The sequence below is a fragment of the Ceratotherium simum genome, chromosome 21 (assembly GCF_057802395.1).
Source record: "Ceratotherium simum simum isolate JZ-2026a chromosome 21, ASM5780239v1, whole genome shotgun sequence".
In the NCBI taxonomy this organism is placed as follows: Eukaryota; Metazoa; Chordata; class Mammalia; order Perissodactyla; family Rhinocerotidae; genus Ceratotherium; species Ceratotherium simum.
The window spans coordinates 27,123,355-27,144,005 of record NC_141920.1 but is presented as its reverse complement, the minus strand read 5'-3'; the positions used below and the strand labels follow the sequence as shown (position 1 = coordinate 27,144,005).

The 20,651-nt window shown below is 37.8% G+C and overlaps 1 protein-coding gene across 3 annotated transcripts in view; it reads left to right on the top strand.

The window, feature by feature from the left end:
* The window catches only part of ASXL1 (ASXL transcriptional regulator 1), a 70,081-nt gene that overhangs the window by 37,771 nt on the left and 11,659 nt on the right, over nt 1–20,651 (top strand). The window lies entirely within an intron of this gene.

Genomic DNA, 20,651 nt, shown 5'->3' with positions numbered 1-20,651 from the left:
TTATTTTATTATTTTATTTTCTTAATTTTATTTTTTTGCTGAGGAAGATTCACCCTGAGCTAACATCTGTGCCAATCTTCCTCTATTTTGTATGTTGGTTGCCGCCATAGCATGGCCGCCAATGAATGGTGTAGGTCCACGCCCAGGAATTGAACCCGGACTGCCAAAGCGGAGTGTACTGAACTTAACCACTAGGCCATGGGGCCGGCTCTCAGTTAGCTTTCACAGTGTAACAAACCATCTCAAAACTTGGTGCCTTAAAACAATAATTGTATATTTAACTCACAATTCTTTGGGTTGGATGGGCTGTTTTTCTGGTCTGATTCAGATTATCTGAGATTATCTGGGCTGGCTATCTCTTATAACTTTGGTCAGTTGGAGGGATGGCTGGAGGCTGGATGTGTTAGGTAGAATTCTAAGATGATCCCTAATAACCTATGCCTTTCTATGATCTCTTTCTCTGTCATGGGTGAGAACTGTAATTTGCTTCTCTCCAGAAGGATATGGCAAAGGTGAAGAGATTTTGCAGATGTACTTAAGGTCCCTCATCAGTTGATTTTTTTTTTTTGTCAGTTGTTTAAGTTAACCTAAAGAGAGATCTTGAGTTGGCCTGACCCAGTCAGGCAAGTCCTTTCAAAGAGGCTCTGGAGGTCAGAGATGGAAGAAATGAGCAGTTCTGCTGGCTTTGAGGAAGCAAGCTGCCATATTGTGAGAGGGCCACATGGCAAGAACCTCAGGGTTCCCTAGGAGCTGAGTGCAGGCCCCAGGTGACAGCCCACAAGAAAGTGACCTTCATCCTACAACCACAAGAAATTGTTTTCTGCCAGTAGCCACGTGAGCTTGGAAAAGGACCCTGAGCTCCAGAAAAGAAAGCAGCTCGGTTGACACCTTGATTTGAACCTTCTGAGCCCCTGAACAGAGGACCTAGCTAAGACTCTTGACTCCTGGAAACTTGCCGTAATAAATGTGTGTTGTTTTAAGCCACTAAATTTGTGATAATTTGTTATACAACAATAGAAAATTAATACACTGGATGGTGTAGGATGGCCTCACTATAATTTTATCTTTCCCAGAATGTCATATAAATAGAATCATACAGTATGTTACCTTTTGAGATTGGCTTTTTTTTTTTTTTTTTTTGGTGAGGAAAATTCACCCTGAGCTAACATCTGTTGCCAGTCTTCCTCTATTTTGTGTGTGGGATGCCTCCACAGCATGGCTGATGAGTGGAGTAATTTGGCACTTGGGATCTGAACCTGTGAACCTGGGCCGCCAAAGCGGAGCATGCAGAACTTGAACCACTTGGCCACAGGGCCGGCCCCAAGATTGGCTTTTTTCACTCAGTGTAATACTTTTGAGATCTATCCAAGTTGTTGTGTATCAACACTGTTCTTTTTTATTGTTGAGTAGTATTGCATTTTATGGGCATACCACAGGTTGTTTATCCATTCTTCCATTGAAGAACATTTGAGTTGTTACCAGTTTGGGGCTGTAAAATAAATAAAGCTACTGTGAAAATTTGCATGCAGGTTTTAGTGTGAAAATATTTCTTTTTCTCTAGGATAAATAACCTATAAGTGTAATTGCTGAGTCATATGGTGTGTGTGTGTTTAACTTTATAAGAAACTGCCACGTTATTTTCCAGAATGATGGTACCATTTTTCATTCCCACTAGCAGTGTATGAGTTGTTCTGCTTTTTCATGAGCACTTGGTATAGTAGAATCTCATAAGGCATTTAATTTGCATTTCCCTAATGGCTAGTTGATGTTGAATATCTTTTCATGTACTTATGTTCCATTTGAATATCTTTTTTTTGTATAGTTTATGTTCAAGTTTTTGTCCATTTTCTAATTGGATTGTTTTCTTATTTATTGAACTTAGAGTGTTCTAGATATAGATTGTTTATTGGGTATGTGATTTGCAAATATTTTCTCCCAGTCTGTGGTTTATCTTTTCATTTTCTTGAGTGTCTTTTACAGAGCAAAACTTTTGAATTTTGATAAAGTCTAATTTATCCATTTTTAAATTTTATTTTACAGATTTTTTTTGTGTTTGTGTTTCATGTCTAACTCTTTGCCTAACTCTAGATCACAAAAATTTTCTCCTATATTCTAAAAGTTTTATATTTTACATTTAGGTCTATGATTCCTTTTGAGTTAATTTTTGAATTAGGTGTAAGGTTATGTCAAGGTTAATTTTTTTGCATATGGATGGCTGGTTGTTCCAGCACCATTTGTTTGAAAAGACTATCCTTTATTAAATTGCTTTTACACCTCTGTCAGAAATCAGTTGGCCATATTTTGTAAAAGGTTCTGCTTTTGGACTCTACTCTGTTTCATTTCCTAAATGTCTTTTCCTCTTTGAGTACCATACTATCTTGATTACTGTTCTATAGCCTATGATAAGTTGTGAAATCAGATGGTGTGATTCCCCTCTGACTTTATTCCTTTTTTTTTTTTTGTGAAGAAGACTCGCCCTGAGCTAACATCCGATGCCAGTCCTCCTCTTTTTGCTGAGGAAGATTGGCCCTGGGCTAACATCCGTGCCCGTCTTCCTCTACTTTATGTGGGGCACTGCCACAGCATGGCTTGACAAGTGGTGCATCGGTGTGCGCCCGGGATCCGAACCTGTGAACTCCGGGCTGCTGAAGTGAGCACACGCACTTAACCGCTGCGCCACCGGGCCGGCCCCTGACTTTATTCTTTTTCAGAGTTGCTTTAGCTATTATAGTTTCTTTGCCTTTCCATGTAGGTTCCTCTTAAAGTTATCTATAAAATTTTTTGCTGAGATTTTAATAGTAAATACATTAAACCAATAGACTAGTTTGGGGAGAATTGACGTCTCGCTTACGTTGAATCTTCCATTCTATGGACATGGTATGTCTTTTATTTATATCATCTTTGATATTTTCATCAGCATTTTATAGTTTTTAGCATATAGATTCTGTGCATGCATTGTTAGAGCTACACCTTAGTATTTAATTTTCAGGGAAGCTGTTCTAAATGGTCTTGTGCTTTTAATTTTGGTTTCTAATTGTTGATTGCTAGCATTTAGACAGCACTGACTTTTGTGTGTTGAACCAGATCCTGTGAACTTGATAAACTCACTAGTTCTAGGAGTTTTTCCTCTAAATTCCTTGGGATTTTCTATGTAGACCATCATGTCATCTATGAATAGGGCTAGTTTTATATATTCCTTCTGATCTGTTTGCCTTTCATTTCCTTTTCGTGACTGATTTCACTGGCTAGGACTTCAGGTGCTATGTTGAATAGGAGTGGTGAGTGCAGATATCCTTGGCTTCTTCTCAGTCTTAAAGAGAAGATATTCAGTCTTTCACCATTAGTGTGATGTTATCTATAGATTTTTTTTATCAAGTTTAGGAAGTTCCCTTCTATTCCTAGTTTGCTGAAAATTTTTATCATGAATACGTGTCGGATTTTTTCTGCTTTAATGGATATGATCATGTTTTTCCTTCATATCTCACTTTTAATTTACATTTCTTTGATGATAAATGATGATGAATTCCTTTTCATGTGTTGATTGGCTATTTGTATCATCTTAGGTGAATTGTCTGTTACAGTGTTTTGCCCATTTAAAAATAATTTTTATTTTGCAACAATTGATAAACTTTCAGAAAAGTTTTAAGTACAATACAAAGAACTTCTCTTTTCCTGAAGCATTTTAAAAAAGTGCTGCATTACACCTTAATACTTTAGTGTTATTTAGTGTGTATGTGTGACCATGAAGGATATCTGCTACATGTCCACAATACATCCATCAAATTCAGAAAGTTACATCGTGACATTTTTACCATCCAATCTTCAGATTCTATTCAAGTTTTGCTAATTGTCCTTTTAATGAGCTGTATGCCTAAAGGATCTAATTCAGAATTATATGTTGCATATAGTTGTCATAAGTCTTTGGTCTCCAGTCTAGAACAGTTCTTATGTTTTTCCTTGACTTGCGTGACCTTGACTCTTTCGAAGATAAAAGACCAGTTATTTCATAGAAGGTTGTTCAGTTGGGGTTTTCTTAGCTTTTCTCATGATGAGGTTCAGGTTATGTGTCTTTGTCAGGAATATCAGAGAAGTGATGCTGTGTTCTTAGTGTATCCTGTCAGGTGGCTCATTATTTCACTTTGTCGTATTACTAATGATGTCCACTTTTGTCACTTGGTTAAGTAGCATCTGCCAGGCTTCGTCACTGTAAAATTCCTCTTTTCCCCATTTTTAATAACTATTTTGTGGATGGGGCTTTGAAGCTGTGTGATATTCCATTCCTCTTCTAAAATTTGGTTTATTTCTTTATATCTGTATGAACCCATGGTTTTCTATTATTCAGTGGGTTATAATCTATTATTATTACTTACTTATATGTTCAAATTCTGCCTGATTTGGCTGGTGGAAATTTTGTCAATCTGGCTTCTGTGTCACTTTGACATACTCCCATCATTCTTGCTGTCATCTTTCTACTAAAAGACGATCTAGGCTCACTGTGTACTTTTGTCTGCCCTAACCCTTATTATTAGCCATTTCTCCACGGAGCCGTGGTTCTTTTACTGTACAGTGGTGTTTAGAAGCCAAGATCTAGGTTCTAGACGTGCTTGCTACTACTGGGGTGTTGCTGATCCCAGTTCCTCTCAGTGGAAAGAGGCTAAAGAGTATTTGAGTGTATTCATGTACGTATATATATGTGCACTTACATATGTGTTTATGTCTAGCTTTATCTAAATATGTTGAAAACCATGATTTTACACCAATAACATAAATTCTAATGCAAACCCAGAGGGTTCATTCTAGTTTTCTCCCTTTCCATATTTGTGACTCCCTTCTCCAACACTAAGGAATTTGGCTCATGTTTTTCCTGTTACCTCTCATATATTTACTTAATTGTTTAATTTTCTCACCCTCTTATATAACTATCCTCTCCCATTACTGTTGCTGCCCCTCCTTCATGAAGATGTCCTCTTTATTCCTCTTGGACTTCAATACCCTATGCTGGGCTGGCCCCCTCATGGTTGATTGCCTCGCCTGCTCAAGCTCTGATCCCTCACACCAGACTGCCCTCTCGTATAAATGCCGTCCTCACCCAGCTTGGGCTTTGACCCTGCCCTGGTCATTCCTTGTTTGGGCATTTCACCCTCCTTGAGCTCTGACTCCTACACCATGCCACCCTCATGCATGGACCCCTTCTGTGCCACACTCAGGCTGATACCCTATTCTTGGCCACTGGGGCTCTCTCTTTCCCCCCAGTGGAAGGAAAGATTAGTTTGGGGAAGAAAATGGTAGATTTCCCTTAAAAAAAAAAGTTTGTCTTTTCGTTTTTCATTTGTAGAATTTTCTTTTTTTTTTGGTGAGGAAGATCAGCCCTGTGCTAACATCTGCCCATCCTCCTCTTTTTTTGCTGAGCAAGACTGGCCCTGGGCTAACATCCGTGCCCATGTTCCTCCACTTTATATGGGATGCCGCCACGGCATGGCTTGCCAAGCAGTCTGTCGGTGCACGCCCGGGATCCGAACCAGCGAACCCCGGGCTGCCGCAGTGGAGTGCGTGCACTTAACCGCTTGCGCCACCGGGCCGGCCCCTAGAATTTTTTTTTAATGTACTCTAGATACAAGTTCTTTGTCAGATATATGTATTGCAAATATTTTCTCCTAGTCTGTTCACTCTCTTTTCATTTTTATTAAGGTGTCTTTGATTTCTTAGAAGTGTTCAATTTTGAGAAAGTCCATTTTATCACATTAAAAAAATATATAGTTAATTTTATTAGAAATCTTTCCTGTCCAATGACACAAAAATATTTTATTACATTTTCTTCTAGAAGCTTTATATTTTTGGCTCCTACATTTAGGTTTGTGACCCATCTTAAATTTATTTTTGTGTGAAACTTGAAGTAGTGGTTCAGCTTTGTGTTTTTATGTTTATCTAGTTGTTTCAGCTTTATTTGTTGAAATGACTTTCCTTTCCCTGTTGAAGACCCTTGGTACCTTTGTCAAAAATCAATTGACTGTTGGGCCAGCCCCAGTGGCCTAGTGGTTAAGTTCAGTATGCTCTGCTTCGGTGGCCTGGGTTCAGTTCCTGGGTGCGGACCTACACCATTTGTCTGTCAGTGGCCGTGCTGTGGTGGGGACTCCCATACAAATAGAGGAAGGGTGGCAGTGGATGTTAGCTCAGGGTGAATCTTCCTCAGCAAAAAACAAACAAAAAATCAATTGACTGTATTTGTGTAGATATGTTTTGATACTCTATTCTGTTCCATTGATCCATTTATTTATCTTTGTAACAGTACCAAACCCTCTTGATTTTGGTAAGTCATGAAATCAGATAGTGTTAGTAGTGTGAGTTCTCTTTGTTCTTCCAAGATTGTTTTAACTGTTCCAGGTCCTTTATATTTTCATATGAATTTTAAAATCAACTTGTCAATTTTTACCAAAACAATGCCTTTTGAGGTTTTGATTAGTGTTGAATCTATAGATAAATTTGGGGAGAATTAACATCTTAACAACATGGTTATTTCCAATCTGTGAACATGGTACAGCTCCATTTATTTAAGTCTTTTTAAATTTCTCATGGCAGTGTTTTATCGTTTGCAGTGAGGTCTTGTCTTTAAAATTCTTTTTCTCAAGTATTTTTAAATTTTGATACTATTGTAAGTGGAAATGGTTTTTGAATTTTGTTTCCCAATTTTTTGGTTTTTTGTTTTGCTGAGGAAGATGCACCCTGAGCTAAGATGTGTTGCCAGTCCTCCTCTTTTTTGGCTTGAGGAAGATTTGCCCTGAGCTAACATCTGTGCCAGTCTTCCTCCATTTTGTATGTGGGTCACTGCCACACCATGGCTGATGAGTGGTGTAGATTTGTACCCGGGATCTGAACCTGAGAATCTGGGCCGCTGAAGTGGAGTGTGCCAAACTTAGCCACCAGGCCGTGTTTTCCAGTTTTTTGAATAAGCATATATATAGTTATTTTTTAAAAAATTTTAAATTTTCACATAATTTCTGACATTGTCACATTTGTTTTATCATTCTCTTTCTCTACATATTATTTTTGTTCTGCACCAGAGTAAATGCCCATTTATCTCTAAATACTTATTAAAAACAAGGAGCTACTCTTTCATAACCCCATTGCAATGATCAAAATCAGAGTTAACATTGATATAATACTGCTTGCTGTCTAATCTGCATACTTGATTCAAATTTTGCCTGTTATTTTACTAATGTTAATTATAAAAATAGATAAAATTCTGGTTAAGGATCCATCCAATCTTGGATCAAATGGTGCATTTGTTTGTCAAGTCTCTTTCATTTCCTTTAATATGGAATAGTTCCCACAAATTTTGTCTTTTGTGACTTAAATGGCCTGTACTCTTAAAAAACATTAATTTTCTAGAAAGTTCCTCAGTTTGAATTTGGTGTTTTTCATTATGAGATTCACGTAGTATATTTTTTTTATTGATTTTTTTTTTTGTTTTGTTAGGAAGATCAACCCTGAGCTAACATCCGTGCTAATCCTCCTCTTTTTGCTGAGGAAGACTGGCTCTGAGCTAACATCTATTGCCAATTCTCCTCCTTTTTTTCCCCAAAGCCCCAGTGGATAGTTGTATGTCATAGTTGCACATCCTTCTAGTTGCTGTATGTGGGATGCGGCCTCAGTATGGCCGGAGAAGCGGTGCATCGGCATGCACCCGGGATCCGAACCCAGGCTGCCAGTAATGGAGTGCATGCACTTAACCGCTAAGCCACGGGGCCGGCCCTATTGATGTTTTAATAGTTTATAACATTGTGAAATGTTTTTTTTGTTTGTCCATCACCATATATATGTCTCCCTTCACCCCTTGTGCCCACCCCCTACCCCCATTGCCCCTGGCAACCACAATACAGTTTTCTCTGTCCATGTGTTGGTTTATATTCCACATATGAGTGAGATTATACAGTGTTTGTCTTTCTCTTTCTGGCTTATTTCACTTCACATAATACCCTCCAGGCCCATCCATGTTGTTGCAAATGGGATGATTTTGTCTTTTTTTATGGCTGAGTAATATTCCATTGTATATATATACCACATCTTCTTGATCCAATCATCAGTCGAGGGACACTTAGATTGCTTTCACTTCTTGGCTATAGTCAATAATGCTGCAGTGAACATAGGGGTGCATAAGCCTCTTTGGGTTGTTGATTTCAGGTTCGTTGGATAGATTCCCAGTAGTGGGATAGTTGGATCATAGGGTATTTCTACTTTTAATTCTTTGAGGAATCTCCACACCGTTTTCCATAGAGGCTGCACCAGTTTGCATTCCCACCAGCTGTGTATGAGGGTTCCTGTTTCTCCACATCCTCTCCAACGTTTGTTGTTTTTTGTCTTGGTGATTATAGTCGTTCTAACGGGAGTGAGGTGATATCTTAGTGTTGTTTTGATTTGCATTTCCCTGATGATTAGTGATGTTGAATATCTTTTCATGTGCCTAGTGGCCATCTGTATATCTTCTTTGGAGAAATGTCTGTTCATTTCCTCTGCCCATTTTTTGATCAGGTTGTTTGTTTTTTTTGTTGTTCAGTTGTGTGAGTTCTTTATATATTATGGAGATTAACCCTTTGTCAGATATATGCTTTGCAAATATTTTCTCCCAGCTGGTGGGTTGTCTGTTCATCTTGATTCTGGTTTCATTTGTCTCGTGGAAGCTCTTTAATGTGATAAAGTCCCATCAAGTAGTACATTTTTGACAGGAATACCTCAGAAGTGATGATGTCCTTCTCAGTGCACTGTATCAGGAAACAAATGATTTCTCTTTATCTGCTTTCTGATAATGATAACTTCAGTCACTTGGTTAGGATGGTGTCTGCCATGTTTCTCCACTATCATAGTGAGTATCTTGTGAGGAGATACTTTGAGACTATATAGATAGTCTCATCAAACTTTCATCCGCTCGTTTCTGCATCCACTGATGAATAATTCTTGCCTGAAACAGCACCAACTGATGGTGGTCAAGTGGTGATTTTTTAAATTCCACCGTTCATTTGACATTTATTAATTGGCATTCTGCAGTAAGGAAGAACCTTCCTTTCTCCCCCATTTGTTTATTCATTATGGATTTATGGATTCTTACTTTATTATTGAGTTATCTGTTACTGTCCTGAACTTTAATGCACAAGCTGTACAGAGTTGGTCAGCAGTACTCTCTTCACTCTAGCTTTTGTGTCATCCTAGCATGTCCCCTTATTCCTGAACACTTTTTTATTTATCTGCTTTCTAGCCCAGCAAGATCTCAGGGCTTAGCTTGTATTTTCCCATTCCCCTAGCTCTGGAACCAGCCATTTTCGCAGGGAGCTCTGGATCCTTTTAGTTTGAAATAGTTTACATGTATACATCTATGTCTGTTTCTGTGTTTGTCTGTCTTTACATACATTGGTTCATACTGATACCTTCAGTTCCAGCCTCTTACTGCAGAGTTCATTCTAGCTTTATTCCTTACGTCTTTGTACCTTGCTGCTCCAACAGTGAGAAACAACTGGCTCCCATTATCTACCTTATATCTGCTTATTTGCTCAGTTCTAGAATAAACTTTTAATAGTTTTGGAATTGCTAACCTTTTCCACTGTGGAAAACACATCTACTAACTAGAGCTCAGGATTTGCTTATAGTTCATTTAGTTCTTTAGCCCAAGCGTATGTAGTTAAAATACTGGGTTCAAGAGTTACTTGGTAAACTATTTGTACTTTTCTGTACTGTGCTGATTTTCTGGTTTTATACATGTAATTTCTCTCCCTCCCTCCCTTTTTCTCTCTCTCTCTCTCTCTCTTCAGGACTATCAGGGGTTCTCCGGGCAGTGAAAGTATAGCCCTTTTCTTTGTTTTCTTCTTTGTGCTTCTGTGTACTTTTTAAAAATTATAATGTACGCTTTCTTAAATGAAAAAAATAAAGATGATGGTTCTTAAAAAAAAAAAAGAGAGAGAGTACTTGTGTTAGATCCACCCCTGCCCCCGTTCGGTGTGGTTATGTTAGTCATTTGAACGGTACATTAGCAAAATTTTTTAAAGTTATCACAACACTTTCTCTTTTCAAGGCTGTGGGAAAAGAGGCACTCCCATACATTGCTGTTAGGAACACAAATCAGTACAACTTTTTTTGAGGGGAATGTGGCACTATTAGCAAAATTACATTTGCCTTTGGACAAATCTACCTTTTTGACCTATCATTAAATCTTCAGGAATTTACCTTGAAGATACACCTTTAACGATACAAAAGTACAGATTCACAAAGTTATTCAAGGCAGTAGTGTTTCTATTTGCAAAATATTAAAAGCCATCTAAATGCTGGTACATGGGCGAGTGGTTGCATCCGGTTGGTACATCCATTATTATGCAGCTGAGAAGAGAATGAGGAAGATTATCTATGAAATGATAGAATGATTTTCAGGATATATTGTTAAGTGAAAAAAGCAAAGTGCCAAATACTATCTATGGCATGCATTTTTCCTTATTTGTCTAAGGATGAAGGGGAAATAAAATAGATGTGTGTTTTATCATTTGTGCAAAAAGAAACAGAAGAAAAATAAACCAGAAACTAATGAGATTGGTTCCCTAACAGGAGATGGGGAGGAATAGAGTGGAAAGTTGGGAGTGGAGTGGGAAGAGAAGGGCCGGGCCGGGGGGTGGGGTGCAGTGTCAGTTCTCTGAGTATAACCTTTTGTAGAGTTTTGACTGTTATAAGCATGTTATGTTTCACATACTTTAAGAAAAATAATAAAGATGAGAAATAAAAAACAAAATGGATTACAACCAGAAAAGATGAAGCCCAGTACTATTAGTAGCTGTAAAATTCCTCTCAGTGTGGTCAAACACATCAGTTTCCTTCTTCTTTCTATTTATTTATTTATTTATTTTTTTCCCCCAAAGCCCCAGTAGATAGTTGTATGTCATAGCTGCACATCCTTCTAGTTGCTGTATGTGGGACGCGGCCTCAGCATGGCTGGAGAAGCGGTGCGTCGGTGCGCGCCCGGGATCCGAACCCAGGCCGCCAGCAGCGGAGCGCATGCACTTAACCGCTAAGCCACGGGGCCGCCCCTCATTCTTCTTTCTGAAAGTTGGTCCTGGAGCCGTCCTTTCTCCTATTCCCAGTATGGACTCTTTGGAGAGTGGCAAACCGTCCTGGTTTGCCCCAGACTGAGGAATTTCTGGGGCACAGAAAACAGGAAAGTCCCAGGCAAACTGGGGCAAGTTGGTTACCCTGTTTGACATGCATATAGCTATTTTCCTGGGACTTCCCTTCATCTTCACCTTGAGAATTCTCTTTACTTTTCTTCTGTGTTATCTCCTCTCGTTCCTAGATCTCATGTGGATCTCGTTTTTTTGTATTTGTTGTTGTTATTTATTTATGTAACACATTCTCCAGTTGCTTCCTGAGAACAGGTGCATAGGATGTAAATTATTTGAGACCTTACATGTCTTTATTCTGTGTTCCATACTGGATTATTGGTTTGACTCAGAATTCCAGAAGATGTTATTCTATTATATTCTCCAAAACTATTCTTGAGAAGCATGATGCCTTTCTGATTCCTTTGTATGTGATATGTTCTCTCTGACTGGAAGATTTTAGGATTTCTTTTTCAATTCTGTATGCTGAAAGTTCATGATGTGGTGCTGTGGAATGGGTCTTTTTTCATTCATTGTGTGGGGCATTTTGCCTTATATAAACCTGGAAACTCAAGTCTTTTTATTTTGGGAAAACTTCTTGTATTTCTGTCTTTTTCTGTTTCCCCTCTGTGGAACTTCTATTTGTTGGATGTGGGACTTTCTTGAGGCAGCCTATTTTCTTTTTCTTTTGAGGCAGTTCACTGGGAAATAACTTATTTGTTGTTTTTGCTGATTTTTTTTTTTTTTGTATCTCATTTTTAATTTCTAGGAGATGGCTCATGTTTTCTGATGTTCCTTTGTTTTATTTTTTACAAAATAGCATTCTGTACTTGTTTTTGGACTATCTCTTTGAGAACAGTTACTGTGAAATCATCTTCCTTGTCTCTGTTTCCTTTCAGTTCCTCCTTTTGTTTGTTTATTTTGGTTGCTATTCTTCATATAACAGTTGTACTCAAATATCTGGTGGTCCCGGATAGGTCATTCACAGTGAGAGAACTGGCTGATTCTGTGCTAGTGGGTTCTCTTTGTTGGCTGTGATAGAGAGTGTGGGGACCCACGTGCTTTTTTGGAATCCCCCAGTTATCTGTACCTGAAGGTTTTCTTTTAGCCTGGTCACTTTTTCCAGGAGGAGAAATCCTCTCATCTCTTGCCAGCTAGCCAAGAGGAGGCTGGGTTGGGGTGTAGGGCTGCCACTGTTGGCAGAGCTTTGGGAACCAAGTTGGGGAGGGGAGCTGGTGGTGTCACCATTTGTACATGGTCTTTGACAGCTCTGGTTTAGAGTGTGGCACCTCACTCACTCCCCACTCCTTGAGCTGGTGTCTTCTATTCCAGAACCTCTGGTTCAGTCCAGCCGAAATATAAATCTTCAGTTTCTTCTGGACCTGGAGATGGGTATTGCTAGTCTGTTTGGGCACAGAGAGGAGGGGACTAAGAGGTCTAACTTCTTGTTCAGACTTTCAACCAGTTCTTCTGTTTCATTCCCATGCCTCACCTCTGTCTGCAGTGGTTCCTTGTACCTCTTAATCTCTGCCCCCTCGAGGGCTTTGCGTTACAAACTGGCTGGCTTTTTGTGGCTTTTCCCTCTACCGCCTTAAACTTCAGTTTTTTTTCCCCCCTGCTGAGTCAGTTACTTCTTGTCTTCCTGATATTCATCTTCTAGAATTCTGTTGACATCTCTCATCTGCTGCCTTTTCTTCCCCCTTTCTGTTTGTGCATTTATACCTTAGTATTCCCTTGTAGCCATTCTGATGAGGCTTCAGGAGGATGCAAAAAACTGTGTTCATTTTGCCATGTTTAAATGGAAGCTCAAGCCTTTGTGAGAGGAAAGTGAGAAATACCCTTGACTTTCGTGCCAAACCCTGCCCCTATGACCCCCACCTGCCACCCAGGCCTGTGGCTCTTGTTTCTTCCCAATAGGAACCACTGTCTTTAATTTATTAATGTGCGTCCTTCCTATTCATATGTATTCATGAAAAATGTGTGGTTTGTTTGTATAGATGTATTTTTATTCCTTTTAACTACTGTTTAAGAGTGTATCTTATCAATATACCTCATTTTTATTTATCCAGTCCCCTAATGGGGACATTTAGGTTTTTCACTGTTTTTCTCGTTTCTCGCTATTTTTCTATTTCTCACTATTACAGATGCTGCTGCGATAACCATCCTTTTACTTTTGTAGTCGCCATGTGCAAATGCATGAGAATTTTTCTAGGGGACTACTTCCTTACCTTTTAATGGATAAAGTGGAGGTGATTTGGAGGCTCTCTATGGGGCTTGATGAACACATTTCATTAAATTTTCTTTACAGTTTATACCTATGATGAGAAAAGTAGAATTATAAAACTTCCAAATCTTTTCAAAAATTTTATTGAGAAACGTGCTTTTTTATGATCCATTATCCCTTATTAACAATTCTGAAATCCAAAATATTTTGAGAACTGGAAAATTTTTTTCGTAACTCATTTGGCAGTAAGACGTGACCTGTCTAAACTCAGTTGGTGGCAAAACTCTGATCTACTGGCAAGGCTATTTTAAACCTGTTTATTTCTCTTGGTCTGTACGTATGTGTTATTTCAACAAATACTAGTGCATTTGATTATGGGTTAATATATGATATATTAAAACTATGTGCATTATATTATTCTAAAATTCCAGAATACGAAAATTCTAAAACACATCTAAAATTCAAGAATTCGAAAATTCTAAAACCCCAGGGGTTTCAGAGGAGGGGGCCTGTGGTCACCCAGAAACTTGGTTTGCAGATGTGGGTGGCACATCACAGATGAGAATTTTGTTTTATTTCTGGTTGATGGAAACTCCTTTTTTGTCATTAATGAGAACTGAGATAATTTCTTCTTTTTAAACTGTATTCCAAGAGTATGTTCATTTTTTAAATAACAGCTCTTCTTTTTCTTTCTTTGACAGCTGTGATATTGAAATTCCTTGTGATAATGCAAATGGGTTTCAAATTCAATAGAATATTTTTTTTTTACATTAAGTATTTCAAAAAATGATAAAGCCTTTTCTTAAGCACACACAGAGATTGTTTTACTACTTTTAATTCTTCTTTGGGATTCGCATAACAAAGTTAAAACATCATTAACAGACCATTTTAGCCTCCATTGTCTGAAGATGAATTTTAACTTTGGATCCATAAACTTTCTGTGCATATTAATGTTTTCTATGTAGTTTTTACAAATTTTGATTACATTCATTCATGTTTTCAGAACTGTCAGTTAAATTTAGCAGGCCGTTTTTTATCCAGTTTTATTGAGATATAACTCACAGACCATACAGTTCACCCATTTAAAGTGTACAATTCAGTAGCTTTTAGTATATTCATAAAGTTACACAGCCATCACCATTATCTAATTTCAGAACATTTCATCACCTCCAAAAGAAACCCCATTCTTTAGCAGTCTTTATCTATTCTTTCTTCCTCTATCCCTTAGCAACTGCTAATCGACTCACTTAATTACTAGAGCTTTATAAAAAGGCAAGTCCTCCCGTCTTGTTCTTCTTCAAGAGGGTCTTGGCTATTTGTGGCCCTTTGCTTTTCCATGTAGAGTCAATTTCTACAAAAAAATCCTATTGAGCGGTTTTATTGGAATTCCATTGAGTCTACAAATCAGTTTGGGGAGAATTGACATTTTTACAGTGTTGAGTCTTCTTAATCAAGAAGGTGGTGTAGCTCTCCATTTATTTAGGTTTTAAACTTTTCTCGATGAAGTTTTGTTTTCTTCATAAAATGATTATATTTCTTTTGTGAAATTTATCCCTGAGTAACTTATGTTCTTTGTTGTTAAAAATTACATTTTCTAATTGGTGATGTTATTGCTGATGTTAGGATCACTTGAGGTGTTTTTTTTGGTGAGGAAGATTAGCCCTGAGTTAACATCTGTTGCCAATCCTCCTCTTTTTGCTGGGGAAGATTGGCCCTGGGCTAGCATCCATGCCCATCTTCCTCTACTTTATATGTGGGACGCCTGCCACAGCATGGCCTGATAAGTGGTGCGTAGGTCTGTGCCTGGGATCTGAACCTGCAAACCCTGGGCCGCTGAAGCGGAGCGTGCGACCTTAACCACTACACCACTAGGCCGGCCCACTCACTTGAGTTTTTAATGTTATGTTGAATTTCACAATCTCCCTGAATTTCTTGCTAGGTCTGAATCTCTTGGATCCTCAATGTAGATAATTACACTATCTGGAAATTATTAAACTCTTGTCTCTTCTAATCCCTTCTTGTTTTGTTTCTTTTATTATGCATTGGTTAGGAACTCTAGTATGCTGTTGGATGGTTGGTATGTTCTGTTTTTAATAACTTATATTAAACAGCTCTCAGATCAGCCTTCCCTAAGAGACGGTACTCATTTCTTGTTCAGAAAAGGTTTATCAGACCCATCAAGAAAGGAAAGGCATACCTGAGATTTGCTTATCTTTTTTTAGTTGAGAACCTAATCTTGGGCAGTTTAAACTTCATCAGTTTGAATTTTAGCATTCCATTTTATTCATATTTGGTGCTGTTATATTCACAGTGCCTTTTATTTTATTTTTAAACTTTATTTAAAACACTGGCTGGTGAGTAGGACTTGGTTTGCCATCTCTCTTCTTCTTTTTTTTTTTTTTGTGAGGAATATCAGCCCTGAGCTAACATCTGATGCCAATCTTCCTCTTTTTTTTTTTTCTGCTGAGGAAGATTGGCCCTGAGCTAACATCCGTGTCCATCTTCCTCCACTTTATATGGGAGGCCTTCACAGCATGGCCTGACAAGCGGTGTGTTGGTGCACGCCCAGGATCTGAACCCGTGAACCCCAGGCCACCAAAGCAGAGCACGTGCACTTAAACACTTGTGCCACCGGGCTGCCCCTCACAGAGCCTTTTACTTTTTAAAATGTCTGACTTATGGGAAAATATTTTATTTAGGTTTGTTTATTAATGCTGGTTGCTTTTTCTTCATCACTAGCCTCTTTTCCAGTTGCCTTGTCAAACTAATATACGTAATGTATTTTTAAAACATTTGTTTGTGTTAATAGGTGAATATGGGTAAAAAGTATATGGCAAGTATTCTTTGTACTGTTTTTACTCTTGCAGGTTTTCTGTAAATTTGAAATTATTTTCAAATAAAAGTGTTTAAAATGTATTTGTTTGTAAAAGTAATCCATGCCCATGATCAATGTTAAAAAGCATCCTAGAATAAAGAATTCCTACAGCTGTAATAAAAAAAGACAAATAATTCCATTAAAAAATGAGCAAAAGATTTAAATAGATACTTCAAAAAGAAAGATATGAAAATGCACCTTAAAAAGTGCATGATATCTTTAGTCATCAGGAAAATGAAAATTAAAATCACAATGAGGTACCACTGCACTCGCAGTAGAATGGCTAAAAGAAGACTGACAACACGAAATTTTGGTGAGGATGTGGAGCAACTGGAACTCTCATACAGTGCTGTTGGGTGTGTAACTCTGTGAAAATGTTTGGCAGGTTTTTTTTTTTTTTTTTTTTTTTTTTAGTAAAGGTAAACATTCATCCATCCTATACACAGCAATTCTACTCCTAAATGTTTACCCACCAGAAATGAAAACACGCCCATAAAAAGTTGTGTACAAGAATGTTCAGAGTAGCTTTATTCATAATAGCCAAAATCTGGAAATAACCCAAATGTCCTTTGACAGGGGAATAGATAAACAAATGATTGTATATGACTACTATTCTGTAATAACAAATAATGAACTCCTGATGCATGTAACAACACAGATGAATCTCATCAACATTAGACCGAGAGAAAGGAACCAGACGCAAAAGAGTACATGATTCCATTTATATGAAGACCAAGAACAGGCAAAACTGATTTTTGGTGAGAAATCAGAACAACCATTGAATCACTGGGGTAGGAGGGGCAAGTGTACAGTGGGGATTGACCAGGAAGGGCCACAAGGAAACTTTTAGGGGTGTTGGACATGTTCTGTATCTTTATACATTTGTCAAAACTCATCAGATGGTTTACTTAAGATCTGTGCATTTCACCCTGTGTAAATTATACCTCAATTTAAAAAAATAGGGGAAAGGACACAGGGGGTATATATTGATCCAAGGGCCTTCTCCTGCATAAGCACAATACAGTTATCACACTGAGGAAATTTAACATTAATGCAACGTTTCCATCTACTTACGCAGTTTACATTCAGATATCCTAATCTTGTCTTTTACAGCGTTTTTTATATTCGGGTTTCAGTGAAGGATCACCCATTACCTCTTAATTTTTTTCTTTCAAAGCCTCTTGATGGAAAATATCCTTGCAAAAAAATTATTGAGTCCTAGGACATATTTTCTGGTGCCTGTAATTTTCAGTAGCCCATTTCATTTTTGTCAGACTTCTAGCGTTAATGTTTGGAAGGTTAATGATATCAAACAAATAGAATTTATATGGAAAGAATATTAACGATCTTTCAAAACGCAGAATTAGAATTGCAAATCTTGCTTTCATTTTTAAAAGTTTTGTTTTCCTGTTTGCTTTTTACAGAAAATGTGTGGCTTTGGAAACTTTGGATAGTTGTTTGAATTCCAAACAAGTGGGCGGTATTTGTTTAATTAATGAGATTTGTAATCAGGACTAGGTTTTCCCTAGACTCTAGGACCTAGAGGAAGGAAATTTGACTTAGCTGTTGGTGAAGCATTTGGCATCCTAATTTTTCTTTCTAAATGTTATTTCTTGATTACAAAAACATACACATTAATTGTAGAAAATACCCCAAGTCAAAAAGAAAGTAAAGTACTCACAACTCCATTACCTAGAGGTGGTGATGGCTAACACCTTAGGGAATCTTTCGTTCTTCCTTTGTGCAAACATGTTCACACAATTTTTATTTTTTAAAACAGGTGATGGAATCATACTGTATGACTTTAAATGCTTGATTCACTTACTGCATCATCATCATTTCTCTTGTCATGAAATATTCTACAGCTTTATTTCAAATGGCTGGCCATGGCAGTGTTCCTTGATAGAAATATCATAATTGTTTTTTGTTTTTAAACTTTTTTATCATAGGAATATGAAACAGTAAAATGCATAGAACACAAATGGTCAGCTTAATGAATTATTATAAGATAAACACACTTGTAACTGCCACTCAGATCAAGACATTGAACATGGCCAGCAGCCAGAAGCGCCCACTTGCCCCTTCCCAATCACAACCCCCTTCCTTCCTCTAAAGGTAACTACTATCCTGACTTTATGGAAGTTATTTTTTGCTTTTCTTCATTGTTTCCCACCTGTGTTTGCATCCCCAACACTGTAGTTTAGTTTTGCCTGTTTTTGAACTTTTTACACATGGAATCAATACAGTATGCATTCTTTTGTGTCTGGCTTTTGTCATTCAACATTTTGTTTTTAGGAATCATCCATATTTTTGTGAGTAGCTGTAGTTCATTCATTTATTATTATTGTACAATATCCATTTATTGAATACACTACCATGTATTCATTCTACTGATCATGGGCACTTTGGTTGTTTATAGCCCAGGTTACAAATGACGCTGCTGTGAATGTCTGGATGTGCTTCCTGATGTGTAGATGCATGTATTTCTCTAGGAAATCCAAACCCAGGACTGACATCGCTGGTCATAGGATGTTTGTACCTTCAACTGCACCAAACTATAGTCTCAAATGATTGGATCCATTTTCAGTGTAACTGTTCCACATCCTCATCAGCACTACTTGGTATTGTTAAACTTCAATTTTAGCCATTCTTATAAATGTGGTGATATCTCATCATGGTTTTAATTTGCATTATTTTGTGTCTTCCTTATTGTTAGTGAGGTTAAATACCTTTTTGTGTGATATGTTAGCCATTTAGATACCCTCTTTGGTGCAGTGCCTGATTCATGTCTTTTGCCTGTTTTTCTCTTGGGTTGCCTTTTTCTTATTGACTTACGTAGTCTAGAGACAAATTCTTTTATTGGTTATATGAATAGATACCCTCTTTGGTGCAGTGCCTGATTCATGTCTTTTGCCTGTTTTTCTCTTGGGTTGCCTTTTTCTTATTGACTTACGTAGTCTAGAGACAAATTCTTTTATTGGTTATATGAATTGTAAATGTCTTGTCCAGCTTGCTAGGTAGCTTGCCCTTTTTAATCCATTGATGGTGTCTTTTGCTGAACAGAGGATCTTAATTTTAATGTAGTTCAATGGATTGATTTTCTCCTTTTTGAGGATTAATGCTTTTCATGTCCTGTGTAAGTCTTAGAAATGTTGGGTTAAAAGGTATATACATTTTTTAGATTTTTGCTTACAGTTTACTGCTGGCAGTGGATGAACCTTTTGGCACCATTTTCACTCTCACTGACAGTGTATACGTGATTTTCCCACACTCTTGCAGCACTGGAGTTTTGGGGTCAGTTTTGCCAATGTAATAGACCTCCTATTCATTAATGAGTATTTTAGTTTGCCTGTGCGATTCAGAGAATAAATTTCTTGCATCATTCCAAGAATGGGGCAGCGAATAAGCATAATTGCATATTAATACTAAAAATATTCTTTAGCTTTTGATTCTGAGGAGCATTTACAGCTTGTAGGGAAGAGATAAAGGTCTAAAAAGCCATTTTCTTGTTTATTAGAGTCAGCATGATTTTGGCTTAAATTAATGAAAATAAATTGATAAATATTTAATATAGTAGATCAAGGGACCTCAAATTGATGAGTTAGAATTTTGTGGATTTCCCTTATAAATTTCTGGTATTTTTGTAAGAAGGAGAATCATGATTTTACTGACTCTTCTTCACACACTTTTATTCAAAGAAGACGTCCTTGCCCCAATTTATCTCTGCTCCTCCTCTCTCCAACCCCTGATAGTCATTCATACTCCTAGTTTTGAGGTGTGAGGTGGCTCCTTTTTTTCTTGGGGATGGGTAGAGTTTAATTCTGAGACTCTACGGCAGAGCCTGTTGGAAGAAGCGTTTGTTAGGAAATGAATTTTGGGGAGGAACTCTCCTCTATACTGCAGCCTTTTTTCCACTGTCTCATTTTCATTTAGATCTTCATCAGTTTCACTGGACTTCTTCCACAGTCTCTCTCTTCTTCCTGCGTCCCGTGGTTAACAGAATGAAATTCCTAAAACTCAGATCGTTCCCCTGATTAATATCCTTCAGAGACTCCGAAACAATCAGTATCTTAATCCCTTAGCACATTGTCATGATTGTCTTCTGCCCTCTTGCTATCTCTCTAGCTTCCTCACATATCCAGTTCCCCACACTCCTACTAAAATCTACAGTTTCCTTGAGCTTGGAGTATTCTTCCACATTTGCTCATCCCATCATATAGAACTCCCTTCTGTCTCCCCACTGCAGCCCATCTGCCTACTAGCTAACTTTTAAAACTCAGCTCAAGCAAGCATCTCCTTGGAAGGTTTACCTCCCTGATCTTTATTCACTTTGTGTACCTCCATGCTCTCTTTCCTCCAACCCAGTGAGTTAGATGCCCCCTCTTCCAGGCTGCCACAGCTCTCTCTCTATACCTCTGTCACTTTT